Consider the following 16019-nt stretch of genomic DNA (forward strand, 5'->3'; position numbering starts at 1 on the left):
TCCCCCGTCCTCGAAGACGACCATGGAAAGCAATGACTGACTCCTCCATTCCTGCACTTAATCTTCAGGTGTGGGGCGCCGGGGTGCTCCGTCGGTCAAGCGTCTGCCTCAGGCTCCCAGGGTCCTGGGATTGAGGCCTGCATCGGGCTCCCTGCTCAGTGGGGAGTCTGCTTCTTCCTCTGCCCATTCCCCACCCCCCACCCCCCACCCCACCTCTGGCTCGTGATCTCTCGCGCTCTCTCTCTTTCTCTCAAATAAATAAAATCTTCTTTGAAAAAAAAACTTCAGATCTGAAAATTCTTCCTGAGGTCCAGCTTAAATCCCTCCTGTTCTGATTGAAGGATCTTCTTTCCCGCTTGCAACCATTTTCCCCCTCGGGTCTTAAGTGAACTGAATTCTTTCCAACCAGAGGGGGAAAAAAGAAGGATGCGGAAAAGAGCTCATGCCAGTGGGACTCAAGCCGGTCATCACGAAGGTAGGTGGGAGTGTTTGGGGAGGGGAGGCAGATGGGGTTGGAGTATGGGTAGGTCCTTGGACCACAGAGGAGACCAGTTTGGGGGACATTGCCTGCCCCGGGTGGCCCATTTGTTAGATGTTTGGCCCAGGAGACGCTGGATATATCTTAGGGATTAGACAGGGGGGCGGTGGGGAGGTACCTGGGCGGCGCAGTTGGTTGAGCGCCCAACTCTTGGTTTCAGCTCAGGTTGTGATCTCAGGGTTGCGAGATCAAGCCCCGCATTAGGTTCTGTGCTCATCAGAATCTGCTTAAATTTCTCTCTCCCTCGCCCTCTGCCCTCCCCTGCTCTCCCTCAAATAAATAAAAAGATCTTAAAAAGAAAAACACTGAAGGGGCGCATGTGGGGGAGACAGCACAAGAGGCTGCTGGGAAGAGTGTAGAAGAGGACACGGGAAGAGTAAGAAGGGAAGTTTGGGGGTTAACCCTCCTGTCGCAAAGCTGCTGAGCACTGACAAGGCCGCTCACATGTGCTCGGGGTTCAAGCAGCCCCCTGTCTGGGGTGCCCCACCCCTCAGCCCTGAAGCACCTAAGCAGCCAAGGGCTGCCCTCCTTCTCAGAGCACTGGCAACAGGTGCCCGTTGCCATGGCAACCAGCTCTCCAGGCACCTGGAGACCAGGTCTCACCAGCAAGGGGGCCCCCAGGTGTCCTCTGATGAAGTTCCCTTCCTCCAAAACCAAAGGCTCAGCCAAGCCCTGGGCTGAGACGCACCATCTGGCTACAGGGCGACGGAGAGGCCGGCGTCCCCCGTCCAGGCCATCACACAGTCTAGGAGGCTCTGCTTCGGGGCTCCCAGGGCTGAGACGACTCAGCGACACTGGAAGGTGCTCCCTTCTTGACATGTTGCAAGTATGAGTCGGAATATGCCCCATCCATCGTCACCCCAGCCCCTCATCACCTCAGGCCTGTATTCCAGGCCAGCCTCCCCTACTCCAAACCATCAAGCTCACGGCCACCACCACCAGGATAATCTTCAAATACTATTTTTATCTAATCACTCTTCAGTGCCTAAAATAGACTTTGCTCTGGCTTATCAGATCTCATCTAAACCTTTATGGTATTTACACCTCCACACACTCCAGACTCAGCTCTGGGTCCCCACCATTCCAGCCACGCCAGTCTTGTCGACCAATTGTCCTGCTATGCCAGGTTTTCTCTGCTCGGGTCATCATCATCCCTCTCTCGTGTGTCTTTGCCCTCTGGTTCACATTCAGGTCCGTGCCCAGCCATGCTCTAGTCTGTCACTGTAACTACCTGCATCCCCAGGATGTTGCTGTGAATGACCATCCGGTTGTGAGCTCTAAATTTCTAACTTCATTGCAAACTCCTCAAGCGGGAAGCTTTCTCTTTCCTTGGGCTGTGAGATTCCCCTGTTAGGATGGGAGCTCTCAGAGGACCCACAAGGCAGCTTCCTCCATCAGACTAGGCACTCCCTAGGGACCAGCAGCACAGCTTCCCCATTAGAATTCTCCAGGGACAGGACTGGGGGTGCTATCTCTACACCTGCCCCAGGGCCGCAGCCCCTCCCTGGCTTCTCCACACCACAGCTGTGGCTTCCAAGGCAAGTGGAAGGGTGTAAGTCCAGGGCAGGGCTGGCCACTGGAACTTTCTGCAAAACTGGGGATGTCCTGAGCTGCTCAAAATACTGGCACTAACTGCATGTGGCTCTTGAGCCCTCGAAATGCGACTAGTCTAAAATGAGATCTACTGTAAGCATCAAACAGACACCAGATTTCAAAGACTTAGTAAAGATATAAACTTTGCGCTGATTTTTTTTATTGATTACATGTTAAAATGATAATACTTTGCATATTCTGAGTTAAATAAAATACAGTGCAAAAAATAAATTTACCAAAAAAATAAAAAATTTAAAAAAAAATAAATTTACCTGTTTCTTTTCGTTGCTTTGAATGTGGCTGCTAGAAAAATTGCAAACTATACACGTGGCTCACATTCTGTATGTTTCTGTTGGACAGGCCAGTCTAGAACGCTTTGAGTATGTTCATCAGCTTGTACCTTTCAATTAAAGTCTCTCTTCGACCTCTGAAGGGTGTCATGAGCATCCGTTCTGAAGTGTGTTCATGACTCACCTTTTTTCCCCTCTCCATGTTGCTTATTGTAGTAAAAAAACATATTGTGTGAAATGAAGTCTGCCCTCTTAACAAATGTTTTATTGGTTTTTATTTTTTTTAAGATTTCATTTATTTATTCATGAGAGACACAGAGAGAGAGAGGCTGTGGGAGACACAGGCAGAGGGAGAAGCAGGCTCCATGCAGGGAGCCTGACATGGGATTCAATCCCAGGACCTCAGGGTCACACCCTGGGCTGAAGGCAGGCACTCAACCGCTGAGCCACCCAGGTGTCCCCTTAACAAACGCTTTAGGTAGGCAGTACAGTATCAGTCACTTTATGCACCTTGTCGTACTCCCATCATTTTTCTTAGTTTTATTTTATCTCGATGCATGCCTCTCTGAAAGATGCCTCAAATTTTCTCTGGGACAAAGTGGTATTACAAATGAGTTACTTAACGTAGGCCTCTAGTGCCCTAATGCTGGATCTCTCATCCCTGATGTCCTTTAAGAAGAACCACCATTGTGACAGTTCCTATATATCGTCCCTTACTACATTCATGATGCTTTGGGCATGAGCTGGTTCACACACTGACCCTATAAGGCAGGCAGGCCAGTCATTAATATTAACAGGCAAGAGAATGCAAGGTCGGGGGGTGAAGCAAAGTGTGCAAAGGCCGTGCCAGGACAAGACCTCAACTCTTGACACACAGACACTCCCCACTGCGCACACGCAGGCAGGACAGTGGACACAGTTCAGGAGCAGCAGCGTTCTAGTTACGCTCTCCTTGCCCCTACAGAGAGGCTAGGACAGACTTCAAAAAACCAAAATGTTATGAAAGTAGGAGTAGGTGTCAAGGACAGTTAATAGGTCTAAAATGGAAGCCTGTAGACCTGGGTTCCAGAACCACCTCCACTCCCCAGAAACTGTGCATCCTTGGCTCACCGCTCCTTCCACATCCGTGTGCTTTGGTCTCCTCATCTGCAACATAAGGAGCTGGATGCTTCGAGATGCAGCCGGGTAGGCACCGCTTACCCAGCTAGTGGGAGTGCAGCTCGATCCTTTTGTACAGCAATTTGGCAATATGTGTCAAGAGCCTTTGAAATGTTTAACTCTGACCCAGTAATTCCACTTCTGAGAATCCTAAGGAAATAATCCTAAATAAGGAAAAAGCTTTATGTGCAAGGACCTTCATCTCAGCACTACTTATAACACTAAAATACTGGAAGTGAGCTAATGTCTAATAATAGGAGAACGGCTAAACCGATATGGTAAATCCACTTAATGAAGTTATACAGTTATGTAAAAGAACGAACTGTCAACCAAGAACGTGCTTTCGGCCAAATGAAGAATCCAGGATATGAAAAGACTGGTACTGTATCACTGTAATTCCATTTTGAAAAGAAAAAAAGTTTTGCGCCGCTACGGATGCGCACATGCATATATTCACAAAACTTGAAGGAAATTCACCTTATTCCCAACAGTAACTATTCAGAGTGATGGGACACTAGGTGCTTTTTCTTTTGTTTTTTGGGTTTTTTTTCCTAGTTTTCTCAGTTTCCAAACATGCATAAATAATTTTTGGAAAAATGTATATAAGAAAGATTCTGATTTTAATTACTTATGGCTCCGAATGGTCTGGAGGGGTCAGACAGATGGTGAAGGGGACACTGATGCTAAGCCCAGGCCCACAGCTGGGTTGGTCAGGGAAATGCCAAGCACCTGAGGACTCCTCTGCAGAGAAACCCAAAGCTCAAGAGACAAGGGACCAGCATAATTCACAATCAGGTGGGGAATACATCCCACTGCTCATCCCTCCTCCAAAAAAAAAAAAAAAAAAAAGGATCAATTTTGTGGCTATACGTCTGACCACCCTATGTATATCCTGGATCCTGGAGCACCTGATTTTCAACCTATGTTCACTGGAGTCCAGTTAGGGGCTGGGATCAAAATAGGGAAGCTGGCCATGGTGGGGGAGACATCCACCTCCGTGGTTATTAACTGTTTGGTCGAGGGACATTTATTTATTTAAGATTTCACTGAGCAAGTGGTGGAAAGATTCAGGTGACTGTTCTTGCAGGTTGGAGAAGAAAGCCGGGACCATCCTGAGTCCTGACCTCCCTTCTTGGTCAGTGTTCTTCACGTCAGGAACAACACATCCTGACCTTTCCAGCTTTCCTCTGAGTCTCCGCTGTAACATGTAACTAACTACCAAACCAACCCAGAGAACCTGGCCTGTCTCAGAAAAAGACTTAAAAACACATGAGGGGCCTCAAATGACCACTGGGTGACCTCATGGCACTTGCCCCTTCTGGAATCCTCAGGCAACAGGTGGCCACCCAGGTCACACCTCAGACAGAGCCTGGCCAGGCTAAAGCAGGTCAGGTGGGGGGCGGGGGAGCACAGACAAGGGCCGTGCCAAGGCCAAGCCGTGTACCAACCCCTCCAAGAGCAGCACCGGTGCCTCTCAGGGCTTAAAGAAAGCACAGTTAGGACACAAAAGAGAAGGGCATCCTGCTAAGCTGGATGCTAGATGGGAACCCCTGACCCCCATCTGTCTAAGAGCTGAGATAGGCTGAGGACAAAACAGACCCATGGAGGGTTCAGATAAATTAAGATTGGTTATCAAGGGACACAAAGGATGCCTGGACCACAAGTAGGACCTTTTAAGGTCGATGGCAAGGAGGACAACCCTCCACTCTCCAAACATACGGCTTGGGCCAGGCCCAGAGGTGGAATGCTGGGGCTGCAGAGCATGGCTCTAACCCAGAGCTACTATTCTTGGGATCGAATCTGGCTGCCTGACAGCACTGGACTGCCAGTAAGTCTGGTGGCAGTGGGGCTGACAATGCTGGCAGGATGCTGGAAGGTGAAGGGGGCCTGGGGGATCCCTGGGTGGCTCAGCGGTTTAGTCCCTGCCTTCGGCCCAGGGCATGGGCCGTTGGGCTCCCTGCAGGGAGCCTGCTTCTCCCCCTGCCTGTGTCTCTGCCTCTCTCTCTGTCTCTCATGAATAAATAGATAAAGTCTTTAAAAAAAAATGAAGGGGGCCCTTGCAGCGCAAGCAAGGGTTTGTTCTAACCTCCTCATCCCAGAGCAGAGCAACTCAGAGGACCACGGTTGGGGAAAGCGTTCAGAGAGGACTCCAGTTATACCTACAGTATTTTCTTTCTGGCAAAGAAAACGTACTTATGTCACATTTATTATATAAGCAAAGGCTGATGATAAGAAGTAGGAAAGGAAGCCACGAAAGCATCGCTGGATGCTGATGTGATCGACAATGAAATCAAAGGATTTCTTCACCAGCACCTGCGCGTCTTGCAGTCTTGAGTAGCAGGAGCAGCACAGATGCAGAGCCAGAAAGCCCTGGGTTTGAATCGCGGCTTCACCACCTGCAGCATATGGGACCTGGGTCCAGTTTCCTCATCCCTGAGATGGGGGTGACCTAAGATCCCCCCCTAGCAGAATCACTCTAAGAGCAGTTTAGGCGTGTTCTTGAGAGGCTCAGCGCAGCGAGGAATAGGGTCTTCCCACCATCTTCCTAAGCATGCACCTTCTCCTCCCCATCATGCCCACACCACGGCCAGTGGCAAGGAATCAACCAGCATCAATCAAAAGCTCCCAAAGGGCTCCTGCTGACTGTGGGATTAGGAATAACCCCATGAGCCAGCCTTTCCCAGCAGCTGGGTCCCTCCTTCCCCGCTGTCCCCATCACGGCCTTCCTTCTGTCTCTTCTGCCCTCAATCCCACCTCTCTGTGTGTCTGTGTGTCACACAGACCCACAGCCCCTCCTCTGTGAGGTCTCCTCTGACCCCTCCAGCCAGGAGACAGTTCTCTCTCTCTCTCCCACCACCTTCCTGATATGCTGCTTTGATGATCATCAGCTGCAGGAAGGTGTCCATCCTCCTGATGAAGCAAACATTTCGAGGTCTGGTTAGTTCATGAGAAAGGAATCCTTCCCTCAGAGAACGTGGAAGCCAGTGAGGAAGAGCAGAGATATGCCCACCCAGGAAACCCCGAAGAAGACAGGGCAGCTGATTGCAGAGTACCAGCAGGAGCGGCACAATCAGCAGTTGCATCTGAGTCACAGCCCTGCCCAGGGCCAAGCTCAGAGATGCTACCTGTTGGCCCTGGAGAGGGGCTTTCAAGTGCAGCGTGAATGCGGGATGGCAGGCACTGACCAAGCACCCCACTGCTGAGAACACAAGACCCAAACAAACACACAGATCCCTCTTCCCATAGCCTCCACCCTTGCACAAACACTGTCCCCAGACACAGGGAACAGACATGATTATCCTTGAGCCACTGGCCTGTTCAGAGCATCAAGCAGCAGGCCCCCTGGTACCTCTGGCCCTGCCTCACCAGCCCCCGCCCAGGACCTCCCGCTCTGGCCAACAGGCGGGATGGGGCCAGAAGGAGGGAGGTTGGCCCATGTCCCTGCCTGTGTTTGGGGCCTGGTTCCTGCCTTGTCCCATCTCTCCAGCTGTGTTCTGGAGAGAAGAATGTGCACTCTGCCCAGAACAAACACTCACACAGGCCTCCTGGGTGGGAAGGCAGCTCAGGAAAAGAAGTGGGAGCCTCCACCCCCATCAGACCAGGGCTCCTGGCAGCTCTGTGGGCTGTGCGTGTGTGTTGGGGTGGGGTGGGGTTGGGGGTCCCCAGAGCCACACTGAGTTCAGCACTAGGGGATTTTCAAATCAGATGGAGCATGGAGAGGAAGTCAGAAAACCAGGGCCCACTACCCAAGCACCCTCAGAGGAAACCAGCTGCTCACGGACAAGTCTGAGCGTGAGTCCCCTTGGCCACAAGGGAAGACGACTGACATGCAGGTTTCTGTCCTATTCCATCTTCTCATATCCTCTCTTCAATCAGCTCCCAAGAGAAACCCTGCCAGCGTGGCCTGGTAAATGTGTGTTTTGGGGTTTGAGCCCCTACCTCTGGTCTCCTCTGAGCCTCAGCCTGCCTACAGAGCACAGAGAGAACCAGACCTACCCCGCCTGCCTCTGCAGCTCCGCTAGGACCAACAGAGATGCCTGGCGGAGGGCAGTGGGGCGCCAGCATGTAGAACCGCTGGGGAGGGTTGCCTATCGCTGCCGCTGCTTTTTGGTTGGAACAGCCCCTGAAAGCAGAGCTGCTTGGTGAAGGCCTGGGGGCCAACCAGTGCAGTCTCCCCGGACCTGTCTTCCCGGCTGCTGGGGTGTCAATTCTGCAACCTAGACACCCAGGCCCTCAGTGGCCCACAGCAGCCCTATCCCTGCATGCTCCTCCCTCAGCCCCTTGGCGAGCCTCTGAGAGCCAGTCTGGAGCCGACAGAGAGGGACAGGTGGACAAGAGTCATCTCAGATCATGGTGTGTCCTCCTTCCAGGTCTTCCCTGCAGAGTCCAGGCAGGCAGAGAAGCTGGGACACCACCTGTGCTCTCCTTTGGGACCCCAGGGAACTGAGAGGCACAAAGGACCAGTAAGACCCAGCTGAAAACCAGGTCCGTGGCATTTCCCACCGTACCCATCACGTCTTTTTGTTTTTCAGTATTTCAGATGCTTTGACATCTTGCAGCCCAGTCAATTCTTAGAGATAGCAAATGACTTGCCTCTTACCCGCTTGTGAGTCCTTTCCACGCAAACCCACCAATCCAGAGCCCAAACTGCCAAGCACCTCTTCTATCAAGCTCTTGAATGCACACACTGCAGACCACTAATCCCCTGCCCCAATCACCCCAGGGACAAGTACCAGACTTGGGACAGTCCCTACACCCCAGAGCCCACTGAAATTATCCAAACTAGCCCATCCAAGCCTGCTTACCCTACCTCACCCATTCCATCCTGCAGAAACCCCAACAAACTCTCTCTCTGAGATTCCCCCTTGCTCGGCCTCCTGACCTACTGGAGCGCTTCCCTGGGGGGGTGGGTAGGGTGAGGGGTGGCGACCGTGTGGGGCCCCCTCCCAGGGAACTGTGGGGAACAACTGATCTTTTCAATGGAAGTCATCTCCCAATCTGCTGGCCTCACCACCCCCCTGAGTACTAACAACCCCTACATTTTAAAACACTCCAAACTAGAGTTCTCTACTCAGTTACAAAGATAATGGTCAGGTACCACCGACCAGCAGGGTGCTGTTTCCATTTGAGTTGGAGGCAGTAAAGGGGAGAGGAAAGGGATTTTTCCTCCTGAAATCATGCTCTTGAGACTCAAGGTTGTTTCCTTTCTGTTTCTCCCATGATCACTCAAATGGCACAAACAATGGTTTAATGAGTACTAACTGCTGTAAAGATGGGAGGGACAAGGACACCCGGGTGACATGGGGTTGAGCAAGCTGGCGTTCCCACCACTCCACCCCGCGGGGCTCCTTATAAGGCTCTTGACAGTGTCCAGGCCCTCTCTCCACCCGCGCCCCATGCCAGCTCCTCTTGGGGATACACAGCCGTCCTCAGGCGGCCCGTCACTCCCACACCCGCCCTACAGGCCAGGCCACGGCTGTTGCTCCTCTTTCTCAGGAAATACAGGACCTCTTCCATCTGGGCACCAGGTCACCCCTTGGTTTGGGATCAAAATTCCTCAATTTGCAGCCATTCACATCCAGGCTTGGGGACATCCTTGGAGCTCAGCCACCACATTTCCCTGAACTGCCTGCTTCTCTGTTCTAGGAATGTGACACCCCCTCAGCTGCTCCTCCCTGCCCTGCTTCATCATCCAGCTCTGTCCACTGGAGCCCTCACGGCCACATACCCAGTCCCACTCGAGACACCCTCACAGTCTCCCCCCAACCTATGAACTCTGCTCCTGGATCCCCCTCTCTTCTCACATCAGCACCCAACACTGGACCTTAGGTTTCTCTGGTCACCAGCAAGCGTGGGCCTGGATGAACAAAATGTGATCTATCCGTGTAACTGAATATTATTCAGCCATAAAAAGGAACGACATGTTGATAAACGCTACAACACGGACGAGCCTCAAAGACATTATGCTCCCTGAAAGAAGCCAGACGCAAAAAGATACATATCACATGATTTCATTTATATGAAATACCAGAGCAGGCAAGTCCATAGTGCCTGGGGGAAGGGGAGCAGAGGAAAGGCTCCTAACGATTCTGGGGGTTGGTCTGGAGGTGACAAAGATGTTTGGGACTACACAGAGGTGGTAGTTGTGCACCACTGTGAACGTACTACACACTACTGAGCTCACGCGTTTTGGAATGGTTAGCTTCGTGTTGTGCAAATTGTACTTCAATTCAAAAAAAAAAGGGGGGGACGCCTGGGTGGCTCAGTGGTTGAGCATCTGCCTTCAGCTCAGGGTGTGATCCCGGAATCCCAGGATCGAGTCCCACTTCGGGCTCCCTGCATGGAGCCTGCTTCTCCCTCTGCCGGTGTCTCTGCCTCCCACTCTGTGTCTCTCATGAAAAAAATAAAATCTTAAAAAAAAAAAAAAAAGGAATCAGATTGGATAACCCATCCATTATGTCCAGTGGGCACACGGCGATGTCCGAGGTGGCCTGGGATAGCACAAAGAATGCGGGACCCACCGTGGCAATTCTAAACACCAGTTCGGTCTCCTGTGCTTGGGGAACATGAAGCAGACCATGGAACATCACCTCCGGGGGACGATCCACAGCAGGAGTACAACCAAAATACGTGCCTCCAGTGCCGTTGTGAGAATTCAGTGAGATACTGTAGGGACATCCCACAAAAGACACTCATTTGTATATGAAGCAGGAAAATTAGTCTATGCGATGTTAAGGGGTTTTTGTTGTTGTTGTTGTTTTATGTTAAGTTTAAAAAAGCCGGCAGACACAAAGTTCTAGCTGTGCCCGCTACATCCACATACGGAAACACGGCTCTCCGGAGGTGTTAGAAAAGACCTCAAGAACTAGCCAGTGTTTTAAGCTTATGGAAGTTTTTTTCTATACAATGGTCTATACAGACAGTGTATACTAGGAGTCCAAGAAGCCAGGTTCTAGTATCCGGCTCCGCCCCTAGCCAGCCTGGGAGACCTCGGTGAAATCCCTCCCCATCTAGACCTCAATTCCCTGTTTTTTTTTTTTTTGTTTTTTGTTTTTCGTTTTTTTTTAATTCCCTGGTTTTGAGAATGGCTTAACCATGACAAGAGCGCAGCTGAACCAGACCCACTCAGCCCCAATCCCTCCATGCGCCAGGACGTGCCACGGGGCACCCCTCCCCCAGCACGAGTGACAGTGACTTCCAGTCCCCAGGGAGCATGCAATAGCTCTAGAAACCCAGGCAGAGCGAGAAAGAAGAGGACAGATGGCCCACACAGTTCTAAGTGTGGCCACGGAGGAAAGTGTCCTTTGAGCCAGGGCCTAAAGGCAGGACGTGGCTTTCTCGGGTGGAGAGGATGAGTTCCTGACCACACCTGTCCAAGCAGCGAGGCTGGGTGAAGGAAGAAGCACCATAAATGCTCACTCGGTTGTCAGTCTGGCACAACAGTTCTCAGAGAGGGATCCCCACACCAGTGGGACCTGGCTAGAAACGTGAATTCTTGGGCCCCATCCCAACCCTGTGATTCCGAAAGTCCCGGGGTGGGCAAGCCTGAGCACCTGCTTCGTTCAGCCCCACCCACCGTGCCCCAGCCTCACCCACCTCCAGGGCCCAGCGGGCAGAGCGAGGAAGTGCCCCGTCCCCTGTGCCCCGTCCCCTGCTGAGAGGAGCCCACCTAGCCCGTGGACGGAGGCGAACTTTCCCTGTCTTCACCAGCCCACTGGCCTGGGGAAGGCCAACACCTAAGGCGGACAGAGCCCCGATCAATCGATCAATCCGCCTGCTGCTAGCATCTTCCACACCCCTTTCCCTGACCTGAAGCCTGCGCTTCCCGGGCAGTGGCCCCAGAGCCCTGAGGTCCAGGACAGAAGGAAGCGATGGGACCTCCCTCTGCTCCCCCCCACACACAGCTGGGATCCTATCAGCCCAGCGGGAGGCCCCCATCCGCCCCCAGGGCCCCCTTGGGAGCTGAGAGGATGAAGGAGGGAGAGATGAGGGCTAGAACACAGCTCATCACTCTTAAGGGCGGCAGAGTGACTAGGAGTTTCCTTTCTAGAACTCTCCAGGAAACAGCTCACAAAGGCTCCCTCCAGGGCAGCTCCGCCCCTGGATTGGTTCACCTCCTCTCCTCTTCCTCCTCCTGGAGGGAGCACCCCCACCTCCCAGGTGTCAGAGGACAGCAGGGGCCTATGGCCTGTTTGGGGAGGTTCAGCCCCTATTATTCCAAAGCCCCTGGCCACTCCCTGCAACCCGGCCTGGCTCTGGAATCACACTTCTACCTCCTGCTAGCTGGGTGACCTTTGCGATGTGTGTTTTCTGGAAAAGCAGGATAACAATACTCTCCTCCTTAGAGGGCTGCAGGGAGGATGTAAGTACACACAGGAAAGGCTCAGTAACAGAAGCTCTTAGAGTCATCACCACTATCACGCCCCATCCTTTATTCAAACTCCTGCAATGGCTAATCGTCACCCACTGGGTAAAGCCCAAATTCCTAGGAACTAGCCACTCTGGCTCCCACTCATCTCCAAACCAGCAGCAACAGGAAGACATTCTTGGTTTGTCAAATATGCCCTCCAACTACCAAGCCCGACCTCCGTGACCGTCCCCGACCCCCATGACCACCCCAGTTCCATCTGTCAGGAGCTCTTCTTGCCTGCCCCGTGGTCCCGTCTCCCCACTCCCAGCAACCCTCTGGGCCTGCAGGTGAGGAGGGCCTGTCATCCATCATGGGGTCCTCTCACAGAGGGCTGAGCAAGTCCAAGAGCAAAACAGATGTTTGGAAAATTGAATGGACTCCTTCCAGGTTCAGAAGAGAAAGCAGAGCCTGAAATCAGCAGAGCAAATGTTTGCGGGCTGACCCCCTCCCACTGCTAGTCATTCGTGCTTAGGGCCTGTCCTAAGCAGCCGGGGAGGTCACATTCTGAGGGACTGTGTCCTCTGAGTTCCCAGCCTGAGACAGAACTCTCCAGAGGCAACAGATGCTGACCCAGCCCCAAGGGGACAGAGGACAAAGGCCTGAGCTTGGCCCAGGAACTCAGCTCCTGCCTGCTCTTCTGAGCCTGCCTCCCACCCCTGGGCTGAGACCCACCATCCAGAAACACCCCAAGCCCTGACTCCCATAGAGCACCAGCCCAGCACTACAAGCTCAGCCCCAGTCCTATCAGGGAAGCAGGGTGCTCCTGAACTCCCGCTCCGGAGGCCAGGGTAGCACGGAGACCCGGGGACCCAGGCCTCCAGGCCCCATGCTCTGGAACACACACACCTAAGGACAGTGTAACGTATGGGGACAGCTGGGCTGACATGTCAATACAGGTGAGTGGGTCCATGCAGGGCTTTCTGCCCGTGTTGACTGCACAACAGAGTCCCAGGTGACAGACTGCAGCCTTCATCACCCTTCTCCATGCACAGTCCAGTCGCTGTCCCCACATCCTGAGAGCCCACTTCCCAAAGCCACCACAATAGAATGTCCCACCTTCTGGGCCATGCCCACCTCCTGCAAGCAGAGCTTCAGAACCCCCAGGTTCCTACCCCAGCATCCAGGAGTTCAAGACAGCTGCCCCCCTCTCTAGAAGGTGCCAATAAGGTCCCCATTCATAAAATCTTCCTCCACATAGGGGAGGATCAGAAGAGACAACAGGAAGGAAGCAGGCTAGCCTTCAGGAAGGCTTCTTGACCCAAAGGTCGAGAAGGATGCCATTGGCAAGAGACAAAGCATCTTCCCCATGGGCCTTACTGGGCCTGGCCTGGGTGCCCTGTCTTAATTTTCAGATTGTTGCCACCAGGTTGCCCCTCAGAGAAGGCATTCTCCCCACTAGGAAATAGGGGGAATGGGAAAGGTAAGAACAGAGTGACGGAGAAAGAACCCAACAGGACTGTCCCCGTGTGTCTCCCTCTGGCTCTGAATAAATGCCAAATAATGCACCTGCGATGTCCTCCAAAAGTCCAGGCAGTCCTCAAACTGTGACTTCTAAAGGGGCCGGGGCTGGTCCTTCGGGTGACATGTTAAGGGTATCACGACAGCAGTTACTACGCTGGTGACGGACAGTCTAAGAGAAAAGAAAGGTTGGTGGTCTCCATGCGGAAATCCAGCACAGAGGGAACCTGGGCCCCCACAGGGGACAGATTGTCAATTGGTTATCCGTTACGTGGAAGGCTCTGGAACCCACCTCCCCCGCATCTCTCATTTCCTATCTCTGCTCTTCAGCTTTACCACAAAAAAACATCTGGAGAAATAGAAACATCTGGATCCTTCCTCAGGCTAAAATCAAAACAAACAAACAACAAGGAAGGGCGGTCATGGTGATGCGCCTGTGTGACGAGTGCCCTAAATAGCCCCGTCGGTGAGCTCGCCTGTCACAGGGGCCGGGGACCTTCACCCACGGGGTTACAGACACCCAGGACGGCCTCACAGACCTTGTTTCGGGTGAAATCGAGAGTAGTAAGAAGTCCCAGAGCCCCTGGAGAGGTCCTGAGTCGAGGCAGACACAAGCCCCGCGACGTGGGCTCATCCGGGAGAGCAAGAGTCTGTCTCGGCTGCTCAGCGTTTTCCCATTTTCATCTTGGAAATGCTGCCGGTTTGTGGGAAAGGAGCTCCAGACCCTGGCAGGCTCGTCTGCTTAAGCCGTGACCTTCCTGAAGGCAGGCCCAGTTGGCAACCACAGTAACGGCTCCCCAAACCCCGACCTCAGGGGGGCAGGAGCACTTCCTGTGCCTGACGAGCCCCTGGGCTCCGAGCTCAGGTCCGCGGGTGGCTGGGGCCCCCCAAGGAGGGATGTCGGTTCCTGGGAGGCCTCTGCTCGCAGCCTGAGGACGGAGCGGAGGGACGCGGATGCTCCCTCCCAGGTTCTGGAGCTGAACCATAGAAAAATACGCCTGGGAAGGGCCTCCCCTCAGAAAGCTGAGGCCCGACGTTGGCCCAGCACTGCATGCCATCCACGTCCCCCCCCCCCCCCCATCCTTTCCAGAAAGTCCTAAACCCGTGTGGCTCTCACCAGAGAGGACAAGTGATGACCCAGCCTCCAGGGACTCGGGCCAGCGCGGCCACCAGGTGAAGCTGCTCCTCCGAACCGCCCGGTCAGTCTAACCCAAAACCCTCTGGCTGCAACTTGAGGCATTTCCTGTTCTCTCTTCGGAAAAGACAGCGAGAGGAGCAGCTCACTTTCCCTTTGATTTGTTCAAAACCAGGCGCTTATTAAGCCTGACGGCGCCGGGTGCAAGAGGCGCGAAGCAGCGGCCCCTGCAGCGCAGCCCAAGGGAGCCAAGGGGGGCAGGGCTGCGAGGGGCGCCCCGGGCCGTGGAGGGGTGTCCCCGGCAGGTGACTTCAGGGCCGGGCGCTGAGCCTCGTCCTCGACGGTCCCCGCCAGCTCCAGTTCGAATGAAACCAAACTCCGAGGGGAAAGGAGAGCGAGACCGACCACGAGGGTGGGCCAGACCGCGTGCTGCGTGCGACGGGGTCTCGCCCCCCAGGGTGGGCCTCGGGGCCCTGCCGTCCCCCTTGCCGCGCGGCTAGGAAAATCCTCTTGCCCTCTCTGAGCCCCATCTAATCTCCTCGGCTTCGGTAAGATGAGGATGACGACAAATCCTTCACGGACACTCCAATGCGATAAAGCGTGGGAAACGTTTGTCAGCAACGGCACCAACGGGCAGCCCGGGGGGGTTAGCGCTGCCTTCGGCCCGGGGCCTGACCCTGGAGACCCGGGATCGAGTCCCGCGTCGGGCTCCCTGCGTGGGGCCTGCTTCTCCCTCTGCCTGGGTCTCTGCCTCTCTCTCTCTGTGTCTCTCATGAATGGATGGATAAAATCTTTGAAAAAAAAGAAAGAAACTGCACCAACAATAACTGGGTTGTTTTTTTTTTCTTTTTTTTTTTTTGCAAAAGATTTGGGGTTTTTAAAAAATATTTATTTGAGAGAGAGAGAGAGAGAGAGAGAGGGAGGGAGCATGAACAGTGGGCAGGGGCAGAGGGAGAGGGACGAGCAGACTCGGCCGAGGACCCGAGCCCATGACCCGAGCTGGAGCCAGACGCTGGATGGACTAAGCCGCACGGACGCCCCGGCCGATGACTTGTTTTGCACGATTCCGTGTGTCCCAAAGTGAGCACCAGAGGGACACGGAAGCTTTGGGGGGGGGGGGGGGGCGAGGACGACTTCTGAGCCAGGTGCCTGACCTCACAACTCCCCGCCCGAGCAGCCCTCGATCTACAGATGAGGGTCCTGAGGCTCTGGGAAGCTCCGAAACCTGCCCTGGGCCCGAGGCGGTCAAGGCGGGAGGCGGGGTCCGCGTGGGGGGCTCTCAGACCCCCCGGCCTCCACCACATCTGCTCCAGGGCGCCTCCCCCAGAGAAGGGCCGGAGGCTGAGCCCCAGCAGGGCCTGCAGCCCCGACGGTGACCAGCGGGGGACACGCACCCGTCCTGCCACGGTCCCCACTGGCCCCAGGGCTGACAGGAAC

General features: G+C 54.0%; 1 protein-coding gene and 1 long non-coding RNA gene across 2 annotated transcripts in view; one reads left to right on the forward strand and one right to left on the reverse strand.

Annotated features, from left to right (window-relative positions):
• LOC119877836 (adenylate cyclase type 5-like) overlaps positions 1 to 16019 on the reverse strand; it is a 144671-nt gene that overhangs the window by 100617 nt on the left and 28035 nt on the right.
• On the forward strand, positions 7160 to 9887 carry LOC119867338. The gene is made up of 3 exons (XR_005383397.1): positions 7160 to 7412; positions 7950 to 8064; positions 9226 to 9887. It is a non-coding gene; the product is annotated as an uncharacterized LOC119867338 (long non-coding RNA).

This window comes from Canis lupus, chromosome 33, assembly GCF_011100685.1.
Source record: "Canis lupus familiaris isolate Mischka breed German Shepherd chromosome 33, alternate assembly UU_Cfam_GSD_1.0, whole genome shotgun sequence".
NCBI classification, from domain to species: Eukaryota; Metazoa; Chordata; class Mammalia; order Carnivora; family Canidae; genus Canis; species Canis lupus.